At 38.2% G+C, this 19,259-nt stretch overlaps 1 non-coding gene across 1 annotated transcript; it reads right to left on the bottom strand.

The window, feature by feature from the left end:
- Positions 1-1,132: 1,132 nt before the first annotated feature.
- On the bottom strand, positions 1,133-1,239 carry LOC146400006 (U6 spliceosomal RNA). Its single transcript, XR_014816999.1, has one exon. It is a non-coding gene; the product is annotated as a U6 spliceosomal RNA (small nuclear RNA).
- Between the last annotated feature and the right edge of the window lie 18,020 nt (positions 1,240-19,259).

Here is a 19,259-nt window from a genome sequence, read left to right as displayed (position 1 = left end):
TTTATTCATTCATCCTTAAGCGGACACTTAGATTACTCTCACCTTTTGGTTCTTGTGATTAATGCTGCTATGAACATGGATGTATAAATGTCTCTTTGAGATCCTACTTTCCAAAAAAACAGATCCTGCTTTCAAGTCTTTAGGGTATATACCCAGAAGTGGAATTGCTGGATCATATGGTGATTCTTTTTCGCTTTTTAGGCATTTCCGTGGCATATGGAAATTCCCAGGTTAGGGGCTGAATCAGAGCTACAGCTGCCAGCCTATGCCAGAGCAACACGGGATCCAAATTGTGTTTGTGACCACTACCACCACAGGTCATGGCAATGCCGGATCCCTGACCCATGGAGGAGACCAGGGATTGAACCCACATCCTCATGGATACTAGTCGGATTCTTTTCCACTGCACTACAATGGGAACTCCTCATATGGTAATTCTATGTTTAATTTTTTTCTAGAAACAGTTATACCAGTTTCCATAGTGGCTGCACAATTTTATAGACACACCAGCAATGCTAACAGTTCTAGTTTCTCCACATCATTTTCAACATTTATTTTGTTTCCTTTTTTTGATAATAGCAATCCTAACACTTGTGAAATGATATGTCTTTGTGGTATTAATATGCATTTCTCTAATAGTGATTTGAACATTTTTTATGTGCTTATTGGCCATTTATATATCTTCTTTGGAGAATTGTCTGTTTGATTCCTTTGTCCACGTTTAAATCTACTTGTTTATTTATTTGTTGAATAGTTCTTTATATATTCTGAATGTTAGCCCCTAGTTAGATATATGATTTGCAAATATTTTCTCCCATTCCATAGGTTTCTTTTCCACTCTCTTGATAGTGTTCTTTGATATGCAAATATTTTAAATTTTGATTTAGTCCAGTTTATCAATTTTTTTCTTTGTTTGCCTGTTCTTTTGGGTCATATCTGAGAAATCATTCCCACAACCACACTCGCGAACTATGTTTTCTTTTAAGTTTTTTGTTTGTTTTTAGCATTAGTGCTTATGTTTAGGTCTTTGATTCACTTTAAGTTAATCTTTTTGTATATGGTATAAAGTAAGAGTTCACCTTCACTCTTTTGTATGTGAATGTTTAGCTTTCCCAGCATCATTTGCTGGAAAAAAAATATGGAACATTTTATAAATTTGCACATCATACTTGTACAGGGACCATGCTAATCTTGTCTATATCATTCTAAGTTTAGTTTATATGCTGCCAAAATGAGCATTAGCTTTTGCACAGCAAAGGAAACCATAAGCAAAAAGACAAGCTACAGAATGGGAGAAAATAGTTTCAAATGATGGAAATGACAAGGACTTAATGTCTAAAATATATGAAGAACTTATACAACTCAACAGCAAAAAAAAAAAAACCCAACAACCTAACTGAAGAATGGGTGAAAGACCAGAATAGACATTTCTCCAAAGATACACAGATGGCCAACAAGCACATGAAAAAATGCTCAGCATCACTAATTATTAGAGAAATGCAAATCAAAACTACAATGAGATCCCACCTCCCACCAGTCAGAATGGCCATCATTAATAAGTCAGCGAATAACAAATGCTGGAGAGGGTGTGGAGAAAAGGGAACCCTCTTACACTGTTGGTGGAAATGTAAATTGGTACAACCACTGTGGAAAACAGTATGGAGGTATCTCAGAAAACTAAATATAGAATTACCATATGACCCAGAAATCCCACTCTTGGGCATATATCTGGACAAAACTTTCCTTGAAAAATATACACGCACCCATATGTTTATTGCAGCACTTTTCACAATAGCTAAGATATGGAAACAACCTAAATGTCCACCGACAGATGAATGGATTAAGAAGATATGGTGTATATATACACAATGGAATACTACTCAGCCATAAAAAAGAATAAAATAATGCCATCTGCAGCAACATGGGTGGAACTAGATACCCTCATACTAAATGAAGTAAGTCAGAAAGAGAAAGACAAATACCATATGATATCACTTATATCTGGAATCTCATTTTTTTTTTCAATGGCCACACCCATGGCACATGGAAGTTCCTGGGCTAGGAATCGAATCTGAGCTGCAGGCCATAGCAACGACAGATCTTTACCCACTGTGCTGGACAGGAATTGAACTAAGCCTCCCCAGTGATCCCAGCCGCCACAGTCAAGTTCTTAACTCACTGCATCACAGCAGAAACATATCTGGAATCTAATACATAGCACAAATGAATCTTTCTACAGAAGGGAAACTCATGTAAAATAGACTTGTGGTTGCAATTGGGAGGGGCAGGGAGGGGGATGTACTGGGATTCTGGGGTTAACAGATGCAAACTATTGCATTTAGAGTGGATAAGCAATGAGATCCTACTGTATAGCACAGAGAACTATATTTAGTCAGTTAATGATGGAACATGATGGAGGATAATGTGAGAAAAAGAATATGTGTGTGTGTGCGTCAGACCAGGTTACTTTGCTGTATAGTAGAAATTGACAGAACACCGTAAATCAACTATAAGAGAAAAAATAAAAATCATTAAGAAAAAAGTGAGCATTAGATGTTTTGGGTTTTTTTGTTTGTTTGTTTGTTTTTGGCTTTTTAGGGCCGCACCTGCTGCATATTGGAATTCCCAGGCTAAGGGTTGAATTGGAGCTGTAGCTGCTGGCGTATGCCACAGTAATGCCAGATACAAGCCACATCTGCAACCTACCCCATAGCTCACGGCAACGCCGGATCCTTAAACCACTGAGAAAGGCCAGGGATCAAACCTCAGTCCTCGTGGATAATATTCATTACTGCTGAGACACAACAGGAACTCCCAGATGTCTTTCAAAATTAGAATTATCTGTGAGATTTCTCAAAGAGCCCTTGGAATATCACAATGACATATATTTATCTTCTGAGAGATGGCAGAAATATTTTCAGTTATTTCAATACACTTTATACTCCTGAACCAGTTCATCATTATCATAGGAATCCTTAAGAAAAATTATCAAATGAAAAGATAATTTTGGGAGTTCCCACTGTAGCTCAGTAGGTTGAGGATGTCGACCTCAATGAGGATGAGGATGCAAGTTCAATCCCTGGCCTCATTAGGTAGGTTAAAGGATCCGGCATTGCCTCAAGCTGTGGTGTAGGTCACAGACAGACTTGGCTCAGATCTGTCATTGCTATGGCTGTGGTGTAGGCTGGCAGCTGCAGCTCCAATTCCATCCCTAGCCTGGGGACCTAGAAACTTCCATATGCCACAAGTGCAGACTTCAAATAAAAGAAAGAAAAGAGAAAAATTTTATACAGATTAAATGTTATTGATATAAGATTTTCTGCGATTGTACAATGTGCAAAATAGACAGGCTCGGAGTTCCCGTCCTGGCGCAGTGGTTAGCGAATCCGACTAGGAACCATGAGGTTGCGGGTTCGGTCCCTGCCCTTGCTCAGTGGGTTAACGATCCGGCGTTGCCGTGAGCTGTGGTGTAGGTTGCAGACGAGGCTCGGATCCCGCGTTGCTGTGCCTCTGGTGTAGGCGAGTGGCTACAGCTCCAATTCAGCCCCTAACCTGGGAACCTCCATATGCCGTGGGAGCGGCCCAAAGAAATAGCAAAAAGACAAAAAAAAAAAAAAAAAAAAAAAAAGACAGGCTCAAGAGATTTGTTAATGCTTTCGTTGTCCATGATATAATCTTATCCAAAGAAAAATATTAAATTCTTGTGAAAAATATCTCTTTTATACCCTAGTGGATAAGTTTACTCTCTTCAGTTTTGATATTGTTGGTCACTTTAATAAATCAGTCTCATCAATTTAGTCATACTACAAAGCATACAATTTGTTTCCTTGGTAGTTATAATACAAAACTATTCTTTACCAGATCCCAGAGCTATAATATTCTTAAATAGTTCTTCAAGAGAAGGGCTTCAAAAACTTATGTTAAAATGAGAAATAATGTGTAAGCCACGTGTTGTGAAATAATTATTGTACCCTTAAAACAATTATTTTATTTTAGGAAGATCTTCAGAAATAGCCTGAAAACACTGCTTTTGCCTTGTCAATGAAAAAAAAATTTTTTAGGAATTCCCGTCGTGGCACAGTGGTTAACGAATCTGACTAGGAACCATGAGGTTGCGGGTTCGATCCCTGACCTTGCTCAGTGGGTTAAGGATCCGGCGTTGCCGTGAGCTGTGGTGTAGGTCGCAGACGCGGCTCGGATCTCGCGTTGCTGTGGCTCTGGCATAGGCTGGTGTCACAGCTCCGATTAGACCCCTAGCCTGGGAACCTCCATATGCCACAGGAGCGGCCCAACAAATGGCAAAAGACCAAAAAAAAAATTTTTTTTAAACAAATCAGTTGAATTTTTGAGGAATCTGTTAGAATCGCAAAGTCATGAAAAATGTTTTTGCTCTTTTTGATGTATAACAGTTTCACATTAATATACTTTTAAACATATATTCAGTCCCCAAATAAAGCATATTTCATTTTAAGTATATTTTTGACATAGTAGGTCTTGTGTTACATAATTAATTCACGGAAATTAAGTACCTTTGTTTTCTCAATGAATGTGAAGGAGTCTAAATTTATGTGTTTTTAAAATTGTTACATATCAAAATTTAAAATTTTTTAGATATCAAAATTATTATTTTAAATGAATATATTGCAATATTTGTTGACATGCAATATAAAATATATACATTATTAAATTTACTTTTTGTACACCATACAAAAATGGACAAAATTATTTAAAAAAACTTGGTGTGTTCATATGTAAAAAAGATTAGAGGGAGTTCCCATTGTGTCACAGTGGAAACAATCCAGCTAGTATCCTTGAGGATGGGGGTTCTATCCCTGGCCTTGCTCAGTAGGTCATCCAGCATTGTCATGAGCTATAGTGGAGGTTGCAGACATGGCTCAGATCCTGCATTGCTGTGGCAGTGCCCACAGCTGTAACTTAGATTCAACCCCTAGTCTGGAAACTTCCATGTGCCTTAAATGCAGCCCTAAAAAGCAAAAAAAAAAAAAAAAAAAAAAAAAAGGAAAGAAAAAGAAAATACTGGGCTATCTTATCGAAATTCGCCTTTTTTTTTTTTTTTTTGTCTTTTTGCCTTTTCTAGGGCCGCTCCTGTGCGTGTGGAGATTCCCAGGCTAGGGGTCTAATCAGAGCTGTAGTCACTGGCCTACACCACAGCCACAGCAACGTGGGATCTGAGCCACATCTGCAACCTACACCACAGCTCACGGCAACGCCGGATCCTTAACCCACTGAGCAAGGTCAGGGATTGAACCCGCAACCTCATGATTCCTAGTCAGATTCATTAACCACTGAGCCACGATGGAAACTCCTAGAAAATTTTCTTAGTGAAAAGTAATAATAGTGAAAAAAAAGTTGTGCACAATTTTATAATAATTCTCAATAAAAAGGACATTTTTCTAATATATACATATATATAATTCTAATTGTCTCTGGACCTTCATAAGTTTTATATCAGTGGTAAATTATCATTTAAAAAATGTTGAGGGGGTTCCCAGCGTGTCTCAGTGGTAATGAACCTAACTAGGATCCATAAGTACATGGGTTACATCCCTGGCCTTGCTCAGTGGGTTAAGGATCTGGTATTGCTGTGAGCTGTGGTGTAGGTTGTCAGACACGGCTCAGATTCTGCATTGCTGCAGCTTTGGTGTAGGCTGGGGGCTTGTAGGTCTGATTAGACCCCTAGCCTAGGAACTTCCATATGCTGTGGGTATGGCTATAAAAAGCAAAAAATGAAAAAATAAATAAAAATAAATTTTAAAATGTTGCAATTGCTTTATGATCAGGCCACTCAAGGTGGGTGTTCTCTTGCTCTTTGTACATCCCCTTTTAGACCAGTGCCTGCTTCACCTACACCTACGCACTAAATTGATCTTCCTACATACTTGCCCCAGGCCCCAGCTAATGCTTGTATCATATCTGGATGATAGCTAATCAAAAGGGAGGTGAGGGTATTCTCCTCTGATGGTTTCCCTGGTAACTGATGAGCCAACCTGTAGTCAATTCTCCTTTTAACTGGTAACCTCTCCCCACCCCCTGGAGAGAAGACTGCTGCCCTGTTCTGCCTGCTCTCTGCCGCAAAGAATGGAGTGTCGCTCCAGGACCTTGCTTCAGACAGGTAAGATCCCTTGTCCATTAAATCATGTTGCTAATTCTGGGCTCTTTGGTTCCGAGGCTGGGCAAGTCCACACCTTGAAGGCCTGGGGCGGGGGGTGCAGCCCAACAACTGGTGGAACAGCCAGGAGACCAGAAACTTTGCGTGAAAGCTGAGATGTCAGGAAATAAGGATGGGAGTGGAAGGTTGTAGGAGACATCCACTAGCACTTGAAGACTGAGAATTGCACAGAAATCCCAGGGTGGCCACTCACTAGCATGTGTGCTCCTGCGGTGACTGTTCTTGACAAAGGGGGGCCACCAAGAGTGTACAGAGAATTCATAGACACCAATAAGGCCGTTGTGGTTGCTATTACGGTGAGAAGAAAGGAGTAGTGGCTGCAGCTGTGGGCTGCCAGTTACTTTTTATTTCTTTTGTCTTTTCAGGGTCACGCCTTCAGCATATGGAATTTCCAGGCTAGGAGTCTACTTGGTCTGCAGCTGCCTATGCCACAGCAACGTGGGATCCAAACATCTGCAGCCTACACCACAGCTCCCTGAAACTCTGGATCCTTAGCCCACTGAGTGAGACCAGGGATGGAACTTGCACCCTCATGGATACTAGTTGGGTTCATAACCCAATGAGCCACAAGGGGAACTCCCATTCAGTTGCTTTTTAGATTCAGAAAGGCCACAGATGCTGAGCTAACAGCACAGGTTATGGTTAACTTGAAAGTTGGTTCATATTCCTATAAAATTGAGGCATGTGAATGTCAGTGAAAGATGTGTATTGTTATCTATTCTTGTTTTTTCTTTAAACTGAACTGTTTAGAAACTTAAAAAAAAAAAAATCCCTGAAAGTAGTCAAGGTAGATATTTTTGACATTCTAAAACTGATTTTTTCATATGCCATCAGAAGAAGTAAGGTTTCTAGAAGGAATTGGTATTTCTGTTCTTGTACTTTTAAGATGTAAATGATGGAGTTCCCTTCGTGGCGCAGTGGTTAACGAATCCGACTAGGAACCATGAGGTTGCGGGTTCGGTCCCTGCCCTTGCTCAGTGGGTTAACGATCGGCGTTGCCGTGAGCTGTGGTGTAGGTCGCAGACGCGGCTTGGATCCCGCGTTGCTGGGCTCTGGCGTAGGCCGGTGGCTACAGCTCCGATTGGACCCCTAGCCTGGGAACCTCCATATGCCGCGGGAGCGGCCCAAGAAATAGCAACAACAGCAACAACAACAACAACAGACAAAAAGACAAAAGACAAAAAAAAAAAAAAAAGATGTAAATGATCTACCTGGACTCTGTGGAACTTTAATCCTACCTGATCTCTTAGAGTGAAGGGAATAAAAGAAGGCCTTTTAAAACCGTTTAGGAATAATTATGTTTTGGAAAAGTCTATCTAAAATAGTCTCTCTTGGAGTTCCTGTTGTGTTGCAGGGGGTTAAGGGTCTGGCATTATCTCTGAAGCTATGTGAGTTCAATCCCTGGCCCAGAAATGACATATGCCATGGGCACAGTCATGGAAAGGAAAAAAAAAAGTAGCTTTGCTGGATTTTCATGACTTGAAACTAAATTAATTTAAATGAAGAGAATTATTTTATAATGTGGGTCATTTCAAACAGAATAAAATATTGGAACATTAACTACTGGATGGGTCTAAGTTTACTCACCTTTGCCTTCTTAGCAGAGGAAGACCAAAGTATAAGTTTCCCAATCAGGACTAGCAGATATGATCTGCTGATGTTCTCAATTATTTGTTTCCTGATTTTTGCCAGTTGTTAAGGTTTTTAAGAGTTAAGATTATACTCAGTCACAATTCTAGTTATTGTAATCAAGTTTCTTTATTGATTACATTGTAATCATTTCTTTATTGATTGCATTGTAATCAGGTGTTTAGCCATGACTTTTAAAGTGTTATCATTAGAGATAGTTATTGTTGTAAGCACTCTGAGGCTTTTGCAGGAGTGCTTCATCTTCAAGAAGATTAACAGGAAAGATAAGTCCAGGGCTCTGATAAATTAAAGATCTCACTACTGAGCTGTATACAAATTAAAGGATCCTAATGGAAAACCCGATGGCTTCATAAAAAGTTAACAAGATGATTGGTTACTGAGTGAACTGGTGAATATGGTTATGATTTTTATGGCTTTTGTCTGGAGTATTACCGGTTTTTATGTGTGTTTTCCAGGTAGAGGGAAGCCTTTCCCTCAAGTTAGTTATTGTTTTGACAACAACTGGGTAAACTAAACCTGTGGGTAGAAATGAAACATTTTTCTTTTCCTTCTGCGTGATATCACCAGAAATTAGAGCTATGTTTGGTAGAGACAAGGGTAATTTTAGAGAGGAAAATATTATGTTTCAGTGGATATTAAATTCTTGTTCTGCTAATTGAAGTCTGTATTTATGAAAATTATTGTTAGCCATACTTTGGCCCTGCTATTCTAGATGGAAAGAGAATTCTCTAGTGAAGTTGTCACAGAGTATAACTACTCATGATAGGTAACACTACTTACTCTAAGTCTATGCTAAAAGAACTCATACAATGTTTGGGTAACAACTCAGTGTAACTGATAAGATGTATAGCGGGTAAAATATTTATACAATGACTTACCTCTGAGAGTGATCAGTTTTTCCTCAGCTAATATAATTGGGCACATATCAAGAAGGTCTAGCACCAGGGGACTTCTGGACATGATTTGGACCCAGGGCATATACTTTGGTCTATTGAAATATTTGCAATCAAAAGAGGAAATGATGGGAAAAAAACCTTCACATATGGATGTATGGGGAAGTCAGTCTGGCTTATTAAAGGTTTAACTTAAAACTTTACTGACCAGGGTGACCTGTTTTTTGGCCTATCAAACATGCATTTTGTATCTGCTTTGGCCCTGGTGGAGGGGAATGCATTTGAAAGTCAAAATGGAGTAGCTGTTGTTCAGACATCCAATGTAAAAATTGGTGGCCCTTGTAGAAGTAATTTTGAACACATTCCTGTATTACTGAGAACCTGAGTTTTCTGAACTGTATTGCAGACCAGGAAAAAAGCACAGGCAGTTATGGTATTATCTCAGAATGTGGGCACCCCTTGATTTTGCTTCATGGTCATGATCTCCCCTGTTGTTATTGCTGGATGTCTTACATTTCATTCCCTCCCTGAGCAGAGGAAATCTATTTGCATCCTGAACAGCAGCAATGGGCTCACGTTGAAATGAGTCTAATTTCTGGGTCTATAGCAAGAGGCCGTTATTGTCCTTCTCTGGCCTTCCATGAAAAGTCAACCTGTGACCAGGTCGGAACAAATGACAATGGTGGGAAAAGACTCTTACCATCTTCCTGTTCTGCATGCCAATATATCAGAAAGACCGCTGATGGTAAACATTACTGTGTAACACATCATATATTTTTCCCGGCCGACTGGCCATGAGCCTCCCTGGGCTATCCTGTGTGGAGTGGAAAGGCTAGATTCTGGACATCCAAGTCCAACTAGTGGGATTAACTATTTCTGTTGGAAAGACCTAATGGGTCTATCCCTAATGGCACCCAACATAACATGGAGTAGACATCTAAAGAAAAATGCAATAAGACTTTTGATGTGACTGCTGACTCCTATCTAGGCCAACAGAGTGTCTCCTTCAAAGCCAGGGCCTTCCCCTCCCTCTGGGAGTGGCTCTGGGTTAGTGAAAACCAAGGGTGCCCTTACCTTCATTATAACTAGACAGAGAGCTGTTGCCATTGACTCCCTCTCCACTGACCTGGTAATTGCTTGGTTCCACAGTTTGCCCACATCCTGGTGGATGACTGGTTTTAGCATACCATTTGTCTTAACTCTTGATAATCTTTGGCTGCTGATGTCTGTATTATATGTCTGGTAGCAGTGCCCCCTACATCCCTGACCCCAGAGATATTGTAGAAGAGTGGTGGACCAAGATTGTAAGGGTTGTGCCGGGTATGTAGGGGTGGAGTGTATGGTGAGATTACTCAAGGTGGCTGTTTTCTTGCTCTCTGTACATCCCCTGCTGGACGTTACCTGCTTCACTTATATCCTAAACACATGACTCCTCTTCCTATATGCTTTCCCCAGGCCCCAGCTAATGATTGTTCTAAATTTAGATCAGAACATCTCTTCCTGATAGCTCATCAAAAGGGCAGCAAGGGGTGTACCTCTCTGCTGGTTTCCCTGGTAAGCCTTGAGCTAAACTGAGGACAGTACACCCTATTGTAATCTCCCCTGCCCTCTCTATCTGTTGCCATGTTCTGCCCACCCTCTGTTACACACATGGGTGGTATTGCTCCATGACCTTGCTTCTAACATGTGAGATCCCCCTATCAGTTAAACCATTGATGTCTGTGTTGCCGACTCTGGGCTCTTTCTTCAGCTAGGCAAGTTCAGGCATTGTAGACCAACACTGCTCAGTTTTTAATTTACTGAATTTTAAAATTCTTTGTTTTAGAAGAATATTTTGACATCTTATCTATTTTATATGGCATCTAAACTAAAGGGGCATTCTTTGCATGGTAACAGTTTGGCAGCTGAGAAGAGAAACATGTATAGCCCTTGCAGTTTCAATTTAGAGATAAATACCCTTTCTTTTTCTCCAACCTCTGGTCCTTATAAATTCAAACAGTTTGCTAATGGCAAATTCGCTATACCTGGGGCTTTCAAGAATGGCAAATGTTGATGATGCTCCATTCTCCATGCCCTCTACCACCAGCCAAACCCAATGTATTATCAAGTTTAAAAAATAGGAAACAGACAAATGGACTACTTTTTTATTATTAGTTAATTTTTAGAAAATAATATTTTTTTGGAGTATAGTTGACTTACAATGTTATGTTAATTTCTGGTATACAGCAAAAAGGAATCAGTTATACATATTGAATGATTACTGTTAATTTCACTATCCAATGGTAGAAGTTCTAGATGATAAATAAAATTTAATTTATTGCAATTAAAACCTTAAATAATCTCAACTATGCTAAAAAATGCTTAAGAAAAAATCCTGGAAGAACATAGATCAAATACTAACTAAAATTGAGTTAGGATAATGAGTTTTGATTAAAAAAATGATTTTTATTTTTCCATTATAGTTGGTTTACAGTGTTCTGTCAATTTTCTACTGTAAAGCAAATTGACCCAGTCACACATACATATATATATATTCTTTTTCTCACATTATCTTCCATCATGCTCCATCATAAGTGACTAGATATAGTTCCCAGTGCTATACAGCAGGAGGTCATTGCTTTTCCACTCCAAAGGCAATAGTTAGTATCTATTAACCACAGATTCCCAGTCCCTCCCACTCCCTCCCCTTCCCACTTGTCAACCACAAGTCTGTTCTCCAGGTCCGTGAGATTCTTTTCTTTTTTTTTTTTTTTTTTTTTTTTTTGGTCTTTTTGTCTTTTTGTTGTTGTTGTTGCTATTTCTTGGGCCGCTGCTGCGGCATATGGAGGTTCCCAGGCTAGGGGTCGAATCGGAGCTGTAGCCACCGGCCTATGCCAGAGCCACAGCAACGCAGGATCCGAGCCACGTCTGCAACCTACACCACAGCTCACGGCAACGCCGGATCGTTAACCCACTGAGCAAGGGCAGGGACCGAACCCGCAACCTCATGGTTCCTAGTCGGATTCGTTAACCACTGCGCCACGACGGGAACTCCTGTGAGATTCTTTTCTATGGAGAGGTTTATTTATGCTGTATATTAGATTCCAGATATAAGTGATTTCATATGGTATTTGTCTTTTTCTTTCTGACTTATCTCGCTTAGTATGAGAGTCTCTAGTTCTATCCTTGTTGCTGCAAATGGCATTATTTTTCCCTTTTTATGGCTGTGTAGTATTCCATTGTGTATATATACCACATCTTCTTAATCCACTCATCTGTCAGTGGACATTTAGGTTGTTTCCATGCCTTGGCTATTGTGAATAGTGCTGCAATGAATGTATAGGTGCATGTGTCTTTTTCAAGGAAAGTTTTGTCCAGGTATATGCCCAAGGGTGGGATTGCTGGGTCATACGGTAGTTCTATGTATAGCTTTCTAAGAACCTCCTTACTGTTTTCCATAGTGGTTGTATCGACATTCCCACCAACAGTGCAGGAGGGTTCCCTTTTCTCCACACCCTCTCCAGCATTTGCTACTTGTAGACTTATTGATGACGGCCGTCATGACTGGTGTGAGGTAGTGTCTCAAGTAGTTTTGATTTGCATTCTCTAATAATTAGTGATGTTGAGCATTTTTTTCATGTGCTTGTTGGCCATCTGTATATCTTCTTTGGAGAAATGTCTATTCAGGTCTTTTGCCCATTTTTCAATTAGGTTGTTGGTTTTTTTGCTGTTGAGTTGTTTAAGTTCTTTGTTTATTTTAGAGATTAATCCCTTGTCAGTTGAATCATTTGAAAATATTTTCTCCCATTCTGTAGTTTGTCTTTTCGTTATTTTTTATGGTTTCCTTTGCTGTGCAGAAGCTTGTCAGTTTGATTAGGCCCCATTGGTTCATTTTTGCTTTAATTTCTGTTGCCTTGGGAGTCTGACCTAAGAAAATATTTGTATGGTTGATGTCAGAGAATGTTTTGCCAGTGTTCTCTTCTAGGAGTTTGATTGTGTCTTGTCTTACATTTAAGTCTTTAAACCATTTTGAGTTTATTTTTGTGCATGGGGTGAGGGTGTGTTCTAGTTTTCATTGATTTGCATGCAGCTGTCCAGTTTTCCCAGCAATACTTGCTGAAAAGACTGTCTTTTTCCCATTTTACATTCTTTCCTAAAGTTGAGGATTAATTGACCATAGGTGTCTGGATTTATTTCTGGGTTCTCTATTCTGTTCCACTGGTCTGTATGTCTGTTTTGGTATCAGTACCACACTGTCTTGATTATTATGGCTTTGTAATATTGCCTGAAGTCTGGGAAAATTATGCCTCCTGCTTGGTATTTGTTTCTCAGGATTGCTTCAGCAATTCTGGGTCTTTGTTGTTCCATATAAATTTTGGATTGTTTATTCTAGTTCTGTGAAAAATGTTCTGGGTGATTTGATAGGGATTGCATTGAATCTGTAGATTGCTTTGGGTAGTATGGCCATTTTTACAATATTAATTTTTCCAACCCAGGAGCATGGAATATCTTTCCATTTCTTTGCATCTTCTTTAACTTCCTTGATTAATGTTTTATAGCTCTCAGCATATAAGTGTTTTACCTCCTTGGTCAAGTTTATTCACAGGTATTTAATTTTTTGGGGTGCAGTTTTAAAAGGTATTGTATTTTTGTATTCCTTTTCTACTATTTCATTGTTAGTATACAGACATGTGACCAATTTCTGAGTGTTAATCTTCTATCCTGCTACTTTGCTGAATTTGTTGATCAGTTCTATTAGTTTTTATGTGAAGTCCTTGGGGTTTTCTATATATAGTGTTATATCATCTGCATAGAGTGACAATTTTACCTCTTCTCTTCCAATTTGGATACATTTTATTTCTTTTATTTGTCTTGTTGCTGTGCCTAGCACTTCCAGTACTATGTTGAATGACAGTGGTGAGAGTGGGCATCCTTGTCTTGTTCCATATTTTAGTGGGAAGGCTTTCAGTTTTTCTCCAGTGAGTATTATATTTGCTGTGGGTTTGTCATAAATGGCTTTGATTATGTTAAGGTGTGTTCCCTCTATACCCACTTTGGTGAGAGTTTTGATCATGAATGGATGTTGGACTTTGTCAAATGCTTTTTCTGCATCTATTGAGATGATCATGTAGTTTTTGACTTTTCTTTTGTGAATGTTGGGTATGACATTGATTGATTTGAGTAAGTTGAACCATCCTTGTGAACCTGGGATTAATCCCACCTGCTCATGGTATATGATCTTTTTGATATGTTGTTGGATTCGGTTGGCTAAAATTTTATTGAGAATGTTTGCATCTTTATTCATCAAGGATATTGGCCTATAATTTTCTTTCTTGGTAGTATCTTTATCCGGTTTTGGTATTAGGGTGATGGTGGCTTCATGGAATGTCTTTGGGAATGTTCCTTCTTCTTCAGGCTTTTGGAAAAGTTCAAGAAGGATGGGTATAAGTTCCTCTTTGTATGTTTGGTAGAATTCATCTGTGAAGCCATCTGGTCCTGGACTTTTGTTAGTAGGGGGTGTTTTTACTAATATTCAATTTCATTTCTAGTAATAAGTCTGTTCAGTTGATCTATTTCTTCTTGATTCAGTTTTAGCAGGCTGTAAGTCTCTAGAAAGTTGTCCATTTCTTCAATGTTGTCAAATTTATTGACATATAATTATGCATAGTATTCTCTTATGGTTTTTTGGTATTTGTTCAGTATCCTTTTTTATTTCTCCTTTTTCATTTCTTATTTAGTTTATTTGGGTTTTTTCTCTCCTCTTTTTGGTGAGTCTGGCTAGAGGTTTGTCAATTTTGTTTATCTTTTCAAAGAAGCAGCTCTTGGTTTTATTGGTTTTTTCTATTTTTTTAATCTCTATTTTATTGATTTCTTCTCTGATCTTTATGATTTCCTTCCCTCTACTGACTTTAAGTTTTGTTTGTTCTTTTTCTAATTCATTTAGGTGTTGGGTTAAGTTGTTGATTTTAGATTTTTCTTCTTTTTTGAGGAAGGCCTGTGTTGCTATGAATTTTCCTCTGAGCACTGCTTTTGTGGCATCCCATAGATTTTGAGTGGATGTGTCTTCATTATCATTTGTCTTGAGGTATTCTTTAATTTCCTTCTTGATTTCCTCATTGACCCATTGGTTTTTAGTAACATGTTTAGTCTCCATGTAGTTAGTTTTTTCTTACTGCTTTTCCTGTGGTTGATTTCTAGTTTCATGCATTGTGGTAAGAGAAGATACTTGAAATAATTTCTATATTCTTAAATTTGTTGAGGTTAGTTTTGTGCCAGTATGTGGTCAATCCTTGAGAATGTTCCATGTGCGCTTGGGAAGAATGTATATTTTTTTTTGGATGTAATGTCCTGAAAATGTCAACTATGTCTGGCTTTTCTATTGTGTCATTTATGATCTTTGTTGCCTCATTGATTTTCTGTCTAGAGGATCTGTCCATTGATGTGAGTGGGGTGTTAAAGTCTCCTACTATTATTGTATTCCCATCAACTTCTCCTTTTATGTCTATTAATATTTGTTGTCTGTATATGGTTGCTTCTATATTAGGGGCATTTATATTGACAATTGTAATATCCTCTTCTTGAATGGATATTACTACTTTTACCATTAAATAGTGTCCTTCTTTTACTTTCTTATGGCCTCCATTTCAAAGCCTATTTTGTCTGATATGAGTATTGCAAACCCAGCTTTCTTGTATTTTCCATTGGCATGAAATATCTTTTCCTATCCCCTCACTTTCAATCTATATGTGTCCTTTGCCCTAAGGTGAGTCTCTTGTAGGCAAGATATTATAGGCTCTTGTTTTTTTATCCAGTCTGCTACTCTATGTCTTTTGATTGGAGCATTCAGTCCATTGACATTTAAGGTAACTCCTGATAACCATGTATTTATTGCCATTTTAAACCTTGTTTTCCAGCTGATTCTGTTTCTCCTTTGTTCCTTTCTTTTTTTGGTTGGATGATTTCCATTTAATTTATGCTCGTGTACTTTTCTTTTTAGTTTTTGTGGATGTAATGTTTGGTTTTGATTTGTGGTTTCCGTCTTTTTTAAGTATGTTAAGCCCTTCGTATATCTGGTTGCTTTATCTGATAGCCATATAGGCTGAAACACATTATTTAAAAAAAAAAAAAAGAGTGTATATTTTCTTATTTTCTTTCCACACATTCTATGATTTTGAAGTCCTTTTTTTACATCTTCATGTTTGTCCTTTGGTTCTTCCTTCTGTTTATCATCACTTTTACAGTAGGTCCCCCCCCCTGCCCCCACTTTTAGATCTGTATGCTGGCTTATTTAAGTGATTTGCTTTCCAGTTGTGATTTCCTCCATCCTATTTCTTCTTCCTTGTTTTTTATTTGGAGAAACCCTTTCAGTATTTCTTTTAGAGTGGGTTTAGTACTGCTGTACTTTTTGCGCTTTTGTTTGTTGGACAAATTCTTTATTTCACTTTCTGTTTTAAATGATATCCTTGGTAGGTAGAGTATTCTAGGCTGCAAAATTTTCCCTTTTAGAACTTTGAATATATCTTGCCACTCTCTTCTGGCCTGTAGTGTTTCTGTAGAAAAATAAGCTGATAGCCTTATCGGGGTTCCCTTATAATTAACACTTTGTGTTTCTCTTGCTGCCTTCAGAATCCTCTTTATCTTTACCTTTTGCCATTTTTATTATAATATGTCTTGGCATGGGCCTGTTTGGCAGTGGCTGTGGCAGGGTGTGTGAGCTCTCAGAGGAGTGAGAGCAACAACAGATGGCGTTCAGTTGCAATGCCCTCCTCTGTGGTGCCGTCTGAGGTGATTTGTCTGCAAGTGGTGCCTGTTCATGGACCCCTAGTCATGGCCAGCCACGCCTATCTGTGGGGTCAGAGATAACTTCAGTGGTTTGCCCCCACCACCTGTAGACCATGCAAGAAGCACGCCATTCTGCCTAGCCTGCACTGGAGGTGCTGCACAGGCTGCTCCCACTTGCAGAATCCTCCAAAGCCTGATTCTCAGTGCCCAGTCCCTGCTGGAGTGTCTCAGGCTGTAGTGTCCAGGGCAGTGGTGCAGATGATCTGTGCTGCTCTCACTCTGCTTTGCCCTCCTTAGTCCAGCTCCTGTGCTTTTCTTGGAGACTTTGAGGTCCCTCCATTCCACTGATATCCCTGTTGTTTAGGTGGCTTTCCACGGCATGGGTTCCTTTTCACTTTCACAGCTCCATCTCATGAATGCTAGTCCAGTCCTGATTGCTTTTCTCTCTCTCTCTCTCTTTTTTCTTTTTTTCTTTTGTTCTACCCAGGGATTAAACCTGTGTCCTCATGAATGCTAGTCAGATTTGTTGCTGCTGAAGCATGACAGAAACTCCTGAGTTTTTTTTTTTTTTCACCTTCTTTACATTTTATTCTGCTCTCCAAATTTTGCATAATAAATCATTTCTGTGTTTAACTAAAAATAAAGAAAACCCAAATGTATGAAATCTTTAAGGATGCTCTTCTTAAAGCTTAAGGCTGAATAGAAGGGAAAGATATAGACACATAAAGTCATATAAATTGACTTAATTAATTTAATTTTTTTCACTATCATACTGCTGTTCAAAATCACAAACATTTTCCTATGTCATTAATACAGAAAATATTGTTCCTATCCTGGGAATACACTTGTAGAAGAGTTATGGAACACCTGGTTAAAAAAAATAGCCAACATTATGATAGAAAATTCTGTATTCCCCTGGTAAATCCACAATTGTTATTCCAGCTTTAACAATAGCAACTTCTGTTAAAGTTACGAAGTCACTCACTCTCCAGTTTCCATAGTAACCATGGGGGAGGGGTTGGTAATACATGCAAAAATCACAAAATTAAAAATGGCATTTCTTCAGAGGTAAGTTCCACAGCACAAGGCCGAGAGGTGAGTGGTCTGTGTTGGAGTGGATATTAAAATGTATTAACACTTCTGGTCCCATTGTAATGATTAATCTGTTGTTCTTCATGTGAACTAAAGAAAGATGTGGAAATGAGAAGAAATGATCAATATTGGATTAACTTCAAAAACAGGAAAAATACTGCTTAAACTTAATGCTAATGGCCCAGGGGTGAAGAGCTGTGAAAGTAATTCCCTCACAATGTTTCTTTTGTCTGCCGCTAGAAAGGAATGCATAGGTTACACACATAGACTCCCTTTGCTATGGTAACAGCAACTTTCCCCAGGGCAATAGGAAATAGGAAGGGAAAGTTTTTCCTCAGCTCTGAGGTGGACTCTCCCTTCACTAAGCACCCCTTTCCCTTCTACTCTTTTTCTTCCCTTATTCTATCAAAAGTTACTCTTAATAATCTGATATAAATGTTCTTAAATATAAATACTTGATTATACATCATTATGTTAGGTATTAGTCACAATAAGGAATATGTTCATAAGCACAGAGAATGATGCTCTAAGGGTGGCATTTAAGGCATAAAGACATAAGGTCAGAGGGAAGAGATTCCTTTAATGAGCTTTATGTTATACTCCTGTATCTGCCTTTTTATAAAGCCATAAAGTTGGTTCTATCTAGAAAGGTTAATATATTTTTCTATTTTTTAATTATTATAAAAACATAAAACTTACCATCTTAACCTTTTTTAAAGTGTACAGTGCACTAGGATTAAGCATATTCACATTGTTTTGTTAACACATCTTCAGATTTTTCAAGTTGCAAAAGTTAAACTGTATTCATTAAACAACAACTACTCCTTCCCCTTTCCCCATGCTCTCAGGGTCTGGGAAGCATTATTCTACTGTTCTATGAATTTGGCTACTGTAGATAACTCATATAAATATACTACTACAATATTTGATTTTTTGTGACTGGCTTATTTCACTTAACACAATGTCCTGAAGGTTCATCTATGTTGTAGCATATGACAAGATTTCCTTCCTTTTTAAGGCTGAATCACATTCCCTTGTCTGTATATACCACATACTTTTGGGTTGCTCCAACTCTTGACTATTGTCAGTAACACTGCTATAAACCTAAGTATGCAAATATCTCTTCAAAAACCTATTCTCAATTCTTTTGAATATATATCCAGAAGTGGGATTACTAATGCTATTTTTTTTTAATATTTTGAGGACACTCCATACTCTTTTCCATAGCATATCCACCAACAGTACACAAGGGTTCCAATTTCAGTACATCCTTGTCAATGCTTGTTATTTTTCTGTTTTATTTATTTATTTATTTATTTATTTATTTATTTATTTTGGATAGTAGTCATTCTAACAAGTGTGAAATAACACCTCATGGTGGTTTTGAAAACATATTTTTTGATACTATTTTTTTTTTGCACTAGACCATTGAATTTATCAATGTTGCCAAGTTGCTATATCATATACCAGTAAATGTTACAATAGTTGGCATTCTATTGCCAACAGTAACACAAAAGAAGTAAAAAGCTTAGTGATTTCCCAGGACTCACTGGAAATTTATGCTAAACTTGCAGTTGAATTTGTGACTATAAATCTCCCAACTAGTAACTTAATTCCTGGAAGCGTATATAAACACCTAATTTTCATGTTCTGTTATTATTTCTATAAAAATA

This window comes from Sus scrofa, chromosome 9, assembly GCF_054392235.1.
Source record: "Sus scrofa isolate SSC_HxYL_T2T_F1_AM1 chromosome 9, Sscrofa_HxYL_maternal_Yorkshire_Landrace_v2.0, whole genome shotgun sequence".
NCBI lineage: Eukaryota > Metazoa > Chordata > Mammalia > Artiodactyla > Suidae > Sus > Sus scrofa.
Note: the sequence above shows the minus strand (reverse complement) of the source record. Positions and strands in the feature narration are given on the sequence as shown.